We start from the raw sequence: 10,892 nt of genomic DNA, 5'->3' as shown, positions 1-10,892 counted from the left end.
GACCAAGATTGGATTACATGATCTAATCCGATTATGTAATCCGTTTTTTCTTTTGAAAAACCCATTTTCAAGATTTGATCCAATCCCTTATCCAAAACCCTAGTGGATTACTTTTGAAAAACCGGGCCCTGGTGATTGTAGTGGGTGGTCTGATTTACTGTCATCATCAGAATGCTAAAAGTGGCAAGTATCACCTACTGTATAGAAACTACAGTGATCTGTATTGTGCCCAGAACAGATTGGGATGATAGCCTACATTTCTGATGCAAACAATTATAAATCTAACAATATAATGTAATGTACAGTGACAGTAAAATTGTCATCTTTCCTAGTTGTAATCTTGCAATCTGCTTAAATCGCTCTCTATAAAATCGCTTTGTTTTGTTATGCCGTTTACAGGCTAAAGTGACGACAAACAAAGCAGTGCCTTGCTTTTATAAAACCGGAAGTTAGCGAGCAGCAACCACAACGTAATCTTATTTCCTTTTCCTTAAGCTAGACTTTGAGGGTGGCTTTGTTTGACATCAGAGACCCTTAATAACTTTACTTCATGTTGCATCAGTGCTTCTGCTGAAGGGTTTTTATTTTGTCTCTTGGAATCTGCAGTAACTCTGTTAAATCTACAGTAGGGTAAATGTGCCCTGCTGAAAAATCCAGCTTAAACCAGCCTAGGCTGGTTGGCTGGTTTTAGCTGGTCGACCAGCCTGGTTTTAGAGGGGTTTTGGCCATTTCCAGGCTGGTTTCCAGCCATTTCCAGCTTGGTCTTAGCTGGTCAGGCTGGAAAATTACCAGCCAAATCCAGCTAAAACCAGCTTGACCAGCCTGGTTTAAGCTGGATAAAGCTGGTTTTGGCTGGACTCCCAGCTTGGCTAGGCTGGTCAAGCTGGTTTTAGCTGGTCATCTCCCAGCCTGACCAGCTAAGACCAGGCTGGAAATGGCTGGAAACCAGCCTGGAAGTGGCCAAAACCCCTCTAAAACCAGCCTGGTCGACCAGCTAAAACCAGCCAACGTGCCTAGGCTGGTTTAAGCTGGATTTTTCAGCAGGGTGGGTAATCTGAAACACCTAAAATTGTGTGTTTATTAAGTGTTTTCTGTTTATTTACAGTTGTGAATTGCAATATGGGATGTTAATCTCCGCTCTGTTGACTTGATGTTGAAAATTCAACTCTACAGTTTAACAAAGTGACTTTTTTAAAAACATTTTAGTAGTTTAAAATATTATCTAGAGAAAAGTCTATAAAATAACAGAAAATGTACTGACAGTTAATTACAATAGTTTTGTACCATGATATACAACACCAACCCAGACAACACATATCACTTTAAACTATTAAATAATATCAATAAGTCACTTTTTTCCAACTTTTAAATTTATGAAGAAATGAGGCAAGTGTTACAATGCAACTGTAAAATTACAACATGTTTACATATTTATTAAATAAACATTTGTGACCATGACATCAATGTTCACTGTTGTTGCCACTGGGCAAGTTTGTTAAGTTTATTGTTATACAAGTGTATGCATGTTTCCATATTTATAATAGGCTATTCATGATCAGTCTGTTTGTAGGCGGCGCTATAAGGACGTGTCCTCCATTTTATTTGAGCTTTTACCAAGATGGACACAGATGGAAGTCTTAGACTTACTTTTTCCTGCAGTTACAGATATTGACTGATCAAAAACATTCCTCATTAGCTGGCATTGAGTCTTTTAGTCTTTATTTCGACCTTCAGGCGGATTTTCTGTCGATCCGAGTCATCCGACCGATCCTGGAGTGACTTCAGCAGATAGCTATTCTGCATTATCCGCAAATCATCTTCATGAACTCAGAGTTTACCGACTGCAGCATTATGAAGAGCTTGTTATATTTCTGTGTATTCCATGTCGTCTTGGTCGGTAAGATATTTTTGCTTATATTTAACTTTCGGTTTTATTTTGCACTTTAAAGTACTTTATCGTTTCTGTTATAGTCGTATTTATAGATGTTTTTGTTAAATTATGAATAATTACAACAACTTCTAGTAAACGTAGGGCAGTAAATGAAGTTTGCGTGTTGTTTTCTCGCTACGTAAATTTTACAACGAGAAGGCTCACCCATGGCATAGGCTATATAGGAGGGGCGCCTAAAATGGAGGAAGAAAAAAGTGTAACTTCCACTATTCTTAGAACTCATTGGTATTATGACTTTGAAAAATAATAAGCCCATGTATTTTAACTGCATAGCAAAGTCTAATAAGTAGTAGTAGCAGGGGCGCAAAAAGGGGGTATGCAGTAAATGCGGCGCATAGGGGCGCCATAAGTGGCAAAACGATTTTTGAAATTATCCATATTAAAAGTTTCAAATAATAAAAATAAATAAATATGTTTTGTTGATGTTTATTTAGCTTTTTATACGAGTTTAATATTGTATTTTATTAAATAAAAAAATATATACAATGAGTTGCATATGTTCGCACACGCATTTTAATTCAAAATTATTTAACACAATAACATGCAGTCACACAGCCAAGTGTAAAGTGTTCATGTAGATGTAACTGTTTATATATTTTATATTTTTATCAAAAACTGTCAAATCATTCATACAGTACAGTTGAGGTCAAAAGTTATAAGATTAATCTGAAAAAAAAGTAATATAAATTAATTAATTTATTTAATTAATTAATTTGCCAAAATAAGAGGGATCCCACAAAATGTATGTTTAAGTGAGTACAGACTTCAATATATTTCAGATAAAATAGAAAATAATACTTGGATTAAAAACTTGCCTATATGAATTTTATATACTTGATTATAATGATTCTTAACCCTGTTAAGACTGACACATGAACAAACAGTGAGAATATTCACATTTTTTTGGAATTGAAATGTTTATCAATCCTATCATACCATATAGATGTTTTTATAAATTTATTATGTATCATAATGATGGATCAGGCCTTTTGGTAACTTTTGTTTTGCTCAACTATTTTAATTTTAGCTACAAAAAAAAAAAAAGTTTGCCCATAGCATTTTGATGAAATTGAACATTTTAGGCAGTTTGTCTCTGTTTATTTTTTACACTAAACACAACTTGAATCCACATACCCCTCAGTAAATGTGTAGTTGCACCCCTGAGTAGTAGTAGTAGTAGTAGTAGTAGTAGTAGTAGTAGTAATAATATAGCCTAGTTGCTTCTTGTCTAAGACGCACGCTAGAATAAACATAAAACGTCTGCATTCACTTTCAGCTGTGTCAATCGTAACCTCTGAATCCGTGTATGCATGCTGACTGACGAATGCGCTCTGTTTGATAAACTGTTCCCAGATCAGCTTCTGTACACGTCATTTAAAGAGTGGGAATTGGGTGTATTTAAACAGACAAATACACTTAATAACATATATAAACATGTCCCTCCTGTTTGTTTTATTTTATATAAATAATTTTTACTTAAATCAGCACAAACTTACTTGTTAGTAAGTATTCAAAAACTTTTATCAGCCTACAAATCGGTGCATTCTCACAGTGACACTTATCAAGCTAAACAAAAAGAGAGATTTATTTGCTGCTCTTCACTAAATAACTATAGTGACTTAAATCAATATTTAAATACAGTAAAAACTGAACCGACTTTTATAACTTGATTTCATTTTACTGTAGGCCATTGATTTTATTAGGCTAACTCTGTTTATTTTATTAATATTTACTAATGTTTGCTATGTATTCTATCATTTGAAGCTAATTGCTGTCCCCTATTTTTTCACCTCAATGTTAACAGGTATGGCATAACATGGTTAGCGCTATCTCTTTTAATGTCTCGTTTTAAAGTCATCTCATTTGTGGAAGGGCATATATGTTATGGAAAATAGTAATAGTGATGTAACTACCCAAACCATTCCTTTCTCATACATAAATGTGTAAATATTAGATCTATTCAGCTGGTGTCATACCATTAATTGCTTTGACATGGTTGTCTGATGTTTTTCTAGCTTGTAATAGTCAATCAAATTCTCTTCATTTTCCATAGTTGTTAGCCTAACTGTTTGTTGTGTTAGTTCATAGTGCGTTTATCAAAAACTTTACATCAGTGTTAACGTGCACATGATCATCATTAATGTTAGAACATAACTTTGCATTACCATATGGTATATTATACTGCAGTTTACTTATTCTTTGCAATCTGATGATTAGCATTTTAATGTAATGACAATACAATTGAAATTGTTACTTGTATATGAATTACTAATATAATTTGTGTATCAGAAAAAGTACATTGCATATTATAGAGTATAGTCTACATCATGCTTGTATCTCTAGGTTTTTCGTTTATAATTTTGAGATTATATCTAAACAAGTTAAAATGGATCTAAAACCCGATTGGTTGATCTTTTGTGTAAAAACAGGTTAACCAAGAAACATTTTTATTAATATAAAAAACGTATGTATGCATGTATGCATGTATGTATGTATGTATGTATGTATGTATGTATTAGGGCTGGACAATAATTCAATATCAATATATATCGCGATAGATTTTCTTTTTTTCAACAACGGTGATATGATTTTTTTAAACCTATTTCTGGTATTTTGATATATATTTGATTATATTTCTAAGATCTTATAAATTGTATCATTTGTCACTGAATTATGTTCAGTGCTCAGCCGTCAGAAAGAGCGTGGTGTCATTTGCATGATGACATACATCACAGACACGCTGGTTAAGCTCCTTCGCACAGTTCAGAAAGTTTTAGCTACAAAATCAGTTCCCTAAATACAGTTGTGAATGAACAAGCGTCCACAAGAATAAAGACAAATTAGTTGATGAGACAGGAAAGACTAATGCAGTGGTGTGGAAGTGGTTCGGCTTTTTATGTTCAGATTAACTTATTGTTTTTGGGTGCTCTGTGTGGGAGAGTGGTGCCGAATAACATCGGGAACACATCAAATCTGTCCCACCCGATAGAACATACTGGCAGTGAAGCAAACCATCACTCTCCATCTCGGCTGGAGGAACTGGCTCGATTGCACCCCTCGACAGGAGGGCAGCAATCTCCTCTTGCAAGACAGGGGTGGACGGGGTTGACCCTGGTGAAATACACGCACGTGAACTTGGGGGGCCGCTTCGTGAACTGAATCGTGTAACCGAGTCTGATTGTGCGTATGAGCCACCGCGAGGGGCTGGCCAGCGCTAACCAGGCAGGCAGAGCCCTCGCTAATGGAGTCATCGCTACAATCACTGACGTACCAGCGGTGGGGCAGCGCGGAGTGGGTGTGATGATCCGGGGAGCACGAGGGTCCCGCGGAAGAGCTGGAGGAGAGCGATTCGCTCTGGCTCCGCACCCTGACTCCAGAGAGGGGGCTGGAGGGCTGAGGGAAAGGGGACTGTCCCCCCAGCGCTCGTGAGCCACTGGCGAAGCATGTAGAACCTGCGAGCCGGAAGGCAGCGCATCCCGGACTGGCAAGGTTTGTACTGTCACATCCATGGAAGGGGAAAAGTGCTCTTTCATTGATGTTTTGGTGGCACTGAAAAGTACCGTTGGAATCGGGGCCCCGCTCTCCAGCGGGGAAAGAGCAAGTTTCCTCCTCTCCGGATGGCCTGTCTCAGGGACGCTTCGCGGTCCGTTTACCAGACTTAACGGCGCCCTGGGCAGGGGGGCTGCCTGCTTTCGAGGTGTACGCCGGGCGGGGCAGCACTCGTTGGCGGGCGCCCTCGGCGAGAAGCAGCGGAGGTGGATGACTCGGCGGGCGGAGCGGGCTTACGGCCGCGCCGATAGATGACATTACCCATCGCATCCGACTGTTCTTTCACCGCCTTGAATTCCTGGGTGAATTCACCGATGGTGTCGCCGAACAGGCCAGCCTGGGATATGGGCGAGTCAAGAAAGCGAACTTTGTCAACAACGCGCATATCGGCCAGGTTTAGCCAGAGGTGGCGCTCCTGAACCACAAGTGTGGACATCGTCCTCCCTAGCGCACACGCGGCGGGCCTTTGTAGTGATGAACCAGCTCCAACCCCACAGCCGAAGCAGCCCGGGAAAGCACGGCTAACATGTCCGCTTTAGGATCCATTTTGACGGCGCTCACCTGCCCGGAGGAGGCGAGCGGGTCAGGATCTTTGTCGGACAGTGAAAGCCCACCCTTCGATGCCGCGGAGGACATCTGATCTCCGGTGTCAGCGAGCATGAGAGCTACCATCTGGTTAGACGGATCACTCCCACTGCCCGAAGCTTGGATTGAGCGCTTTGAGGAACAAGAGGTCCGCCAGCCCTTGGGCTGCGGATTATCTCCCGCTGGAACCCTCAGATCTGCCCGAGCGCCCGTTGCAGAGAAGGAGACAACTTGGGTGGTTCGCTCTCTTACGGAAGTTAGCCGTGATCTTAGCTGTGCAATGGTCATGGCATCGCAGTGACGACATGAACCGCCCGCGAGCACCACATTTACATGCTGGACCCCCAAACATGTAATGCAGTGATCGTGTCCATCATCCGGAGCCAGGAAACCCCTGCATCCAGAAACGCAAAGTCGGAGCGCCATCCTGAAAGGGACGTGCTGCACGACTGTGTTGCTCTTTTAGGAAAGTTTGCAACAATACACACCGCTCTGGAGGACCGGACCCAAAGAACCGCAGGCAAGGGAGAAACCTAGCTCGACCGTCTGCCGCCGCGAAAACCCACTCTGGACTGGGAGACACTCGTTCGCTCTGAAGTCGCTGAATCAGCAAGAGGAACCCTCATCGACTCGATCAGAAAGTCTCTGAAGCGAAAAGGATGGCGTTTGCTCGCTCCAGGTGTGCTTACCTGTATATGCTGGGATAATTGGCAATGAAGCACACCTGCGCAAGCTTACGCTGCCAATTCATTGCTTTCATTGGCCCGTTCAATACACTTTCAGACAAGCGGCTTCAGAACCGAATCCTCCCATATGTGGATTTTCCAAGATCAAATCCACTTATAGCACTGAAGTTCCCCAACCGAAGGGGAACTGAGCATTTCTACCTTTAATTACCATATTCTTCAAAATGACTGCTTGCATGTCTGATACTTTTCACTGTGACTTTAAATGTGTGCATTTTTTTGCCTAGCAACTTCCAGTTAACTTAAACTAAACTTTCTAATAGCAAGAACATCAATTTACTTCAGATATCTTTCAAAACAGCATATTCTGTGCCGTGAAATAGCTCCTGTTTGAAAGTGAAAATAAAAGCCAGGACCTTTGCGTGTTCTAGTGTCTTAACTACATATATATATATATATATATATATATATATATATATATATATATATATATATATATATATATATATATATATATTAGAGCTGCACAATTATTCGAAAAAAGATTGCGATCTCGATTCGACCCTCTAGATCAGGGATGGGCAAACTTGATCCTTGAGGGCCGGTGTCCCTGTAGAGTTTTGTTCCAACACTAGTCAAACACACCTGAACAAGCTAATCAGTGTCTTCAAGATCACTAGCATCTATAAGCAGGTGTGTTTGATTAGAGTAGGAGCTAAACTGTGCAGAACACCGGCCCTCCAAGATTGAGTTTGCCCACCCCTGCCCTAGATGATCTTAATCCAGCATTTCTACGATTCTGTCTATCATATTTTCAAGTTCAGGAGAGAAGAAAAGGCAGCTGCTCGAGTCTTTTCATTGTTTCACACACGTTGCTCAGCGACATGTACACCTCCAAATGATTTTAAAAGAGTCACATACTGTATTTATAAGGTATAATTCATCTAAAAATGTATTTTTTTCTTCATATAATGCTGTATTTGCGGCCGGGAAATCACACGTGACGTGAGCTGCTGACTGTGCGGGCAAGCGCCTATTTAATGATAGACGCGCGCGCGTCTACTTTAGTGAACAGAACCTGCATATGCTGAGTAACAGGTAATACAGTTGTAAATAATATTTAGCTTGTGGCACTGAGTGATCGTTTCAGAGCTGCGCGCAAAGTATGAACAAGCACTCAGCAGTCAAAATGAAACCGAAAGCACACACATCATTTAAATAATCATATCGCATTGCATGAAAATATATGTTTACAGTGTCAGTATAACTACTCTAGCCTATATAATGATGATTTTACCAGTGAATTATTTTGTCTAAAAATGTTGTCAATGACAAATTGCAAGCATACAGTAATTCTGATGTTGAATTATGTTTGAGATATAAGTAGCATATAATTATTTATAGAAACCAGTAGACCTACACATAACATTAATATTGTTGTTTTACCATTTGTTTGAGAAAAAATAATAATCTTATATTGAGCTTTATTTTACATCTACAGAATTGTGAGAAAATCGGGATCTTTATTTTAAGCAAAAAATCATGATTCTCATTTTAGCCAGAATCGTGCAGCTCTAATATATATATATATATATATATATATATATATATATATATATATATATATATATATATATATATACATATATATATATATATATATATATATATATATATATATATATATATATATATACATACATATATATATATATATATATATATATATATTTTTTTTTTTTTTTTTTTTTTTTTTTTGTGTACTAGTAGGCTATTTTAGGTGTGAGGATGAATGAAAAACTTTTGCTAGTGTAATGCCTTGTATCTGCATCATCTGTGTAACTGTTTCCTGTTTAGGTGTGTTTGGCGAGTTCGTGTCTGTGATGGAGGGAGATTCGGTCACTCTACACACTGGACTTTCTGAAATGGAGTATGATGAAGTGATGGAGTGGAGGTATGGGGTTGAAGGCAACCTCATAGCTCAAATCTACAATAGACTCTTTAAGATATTTATATATGAATCTATTTTAGATGGGAGATTCACAAACAGACTGAAACTGGACAATAAAACTGGAGATCTAACTGTCAGAAACTTCAGAACTGAACTCTCTGGACTTTATAAAGTAACCAACAGTTACTATAGACTGAACAAGATGTTCAATGTTAGTGGTGAGTATCTTGTACTCTTGTACTTGTACAATGTTAGTGGTGAGTATATTATTTTAATTTGTTGAAATCAGCTTCCAGTTTTTAGAGTGAATTTCTAAATAGTTGTAGTTTGAGTTAAAGGTACATTTACATTGGCGCAAGCCATCTTTATTTCTGTAGTGAAGTTTATTTATAAACTAATTTTGAGAGGATCACATGTTTGTTATTGACCACGACTGGTCCCGCTTTAGCTAACACATGATTCATTAAACAAATTAATCATAATTAATCAAACATAACATAATTATCCAGAGTATTTTACCCCAGTTATCTTCATCTTGAAGAACCCCCCCTTCCATTCGTCTTCCTTTTCCTACATTGCATAGCACGGTGGCAGTAGTTAGAATGGTTGCCTCACAGCAAGAATGTCAGTGGTTCAAGTCATTATCAGGCCATTTCTGTGTGGAGTTTACATGTTCAGCTCATTCTCTCATGGGTTTCACCTGGGTTCCTGGTTTCCTCTCACATTCCAAAGACATGTGACATTAGTGAATTAACCAAACAGAATGGGCACAATAGATGAGCTCTTAGTCCTATATATGGCTTTTAGTCAGCAGTTTATCTTTCCATAGCAATTACTATAATCTGTCATAGACCCTAACTAACCAGGGGAGTTCTCGAGACCCCCCCTTACACCCTTCAAAGGAGAGGGAGCCCAGGACTCAAGTATCTTCTGAGCTCAGTTCTCTTTCCTGCTGATTCACTGATATTATTTAAACCACAACTAAAACATCATTTCCGAGATCAGCTAGACTGCCTCCTCTACTAAAAAAGAAAACGCTGCATTTATGAAGTGTGCTTCACACAGGTAAATAGGCTTGACATACCACCTGTAAAAGCACTCTTCTCTCTCTAAAAATACTCCCCCTCCTTAATCTAGCAGTTAATTCTCCTAGCACCTGAATGAGATGGTCTCAGCTTGATTTAAACGAACTATCCAACTTTTTGGTAAACTCAACTTTCACACACTCATTCACACACATACACTATTGTAGGAGTCCATCTATTAGCTCAATGACGAAACTAACAGCATGGTCGAAGGTTTAATGCATGTAAGCCTTTTCTAGTGCTTATGAAAAGAATTTTATTATTTATTAGAATTTATTTTTATTAGTTTTTTAGCTCCGAATTAAATCTGACTCCAATTTAAATGATCCTAAAATTTAGATTGTATTTCTAATTGTAAGAACGGATCACATTCATCATTTATGATTTAATTTAGAGTTTTGATATTTTCTGAGGTCCGATATTCTAATTGTACGTTCATTAGGGACCAACATCGCTCAGAGTTCCACGCCCCGGGTTTGCGCATCTTCTCACGGACAATATGTCGACACTCTGAAAATAGTCAGAGGATGCAGGATTAACTATATTTGAATAAGCTGGTCGCATTAACGCTTACCTAGTCTTAAAAAACAGATCCTTAGCCAAGCCCATACAACTTGCTACTTCCAGTGGTTGAATGATTAAAAGGTCTACATGTTATAGGCCTTTATGGCTACGTATAATCAAATGTGCCTATTAATCAATTCAATTATGCCATACAATAAAGGTAATGAAGACTCCTCTAATCTACTGGATACAATGAATTCGCAACTCCAGAATTAATCAAAACTTAACATTTTATTTTTCAGGTAAAATTGTATTCTGCCAATTACATAATAAATCATCAGGAAGCCAATTCAGAGATGAGACTAACAATATAACATCCATTAATCAAAGATAAATCAAAGAAATATAGATGCATACCTGACCAGAGAAGTACATTGCAGCATAAGTCTCAGGCCCCGTTTACACTAGTGTGTTTTAGTTTTAAAACGGCGTTTTAGAATGAAAACGATCCGCGTCCACACTCGCGTTTTACCCAGCGTTTCTGAACTGCTCTCCGTCCACACTAAAACGCTGAAAACGCA

General features: G+C 38.7%; 1 non-coding gene across 3 annotated transcripts in view; it reads left to right on the top strand.

Annotated features, from left to right (window-relative positions):
- The first annotated feature begins 1,595 nt into the window (after positions 1–1,595).
- LOC100331974 (uncharacterized) overlaps positions 1,596–10,892 on the top strand; it is a 34,642-nt gene continuing 25,345 nt past the window's right edge. For 2 of the 3 annotated variants that reach the window (XR_015521481.1, XR_015521480.1), the window contains exons 1-2: positions 1,596–1,897; positions 8,629–8,940. This is a non-coding gene — a transcript (uncharacterized LOC100331974). The remainder of the gene's footprint in view (positions 1,898–8,628; positions 8,941–10,892) is intronic. The other variant, XR_015521482.1, reaches the window with a different exon arrangement.

This window comes from Danio rerio, chromosome 22 (genome assembly GCF_052040795.2).
Source record: "Danio rerio strain M-AB ecotype USA chromosome 22, GRCz13ab, whole genome shotgun sequence".
Classification (NCBI taxonomy): domain Eukaryota; kingdom Metazoa; phylum Chordata; class Actinopteri; order Cypriniformes; family Danionidae; genus Danio; species Danio rerio.
The sequence above is the reverse complement of the archived record's forward strand: the minus strand, read 5'-3'. Positions and strand labels throughout refer to the sequence as shown.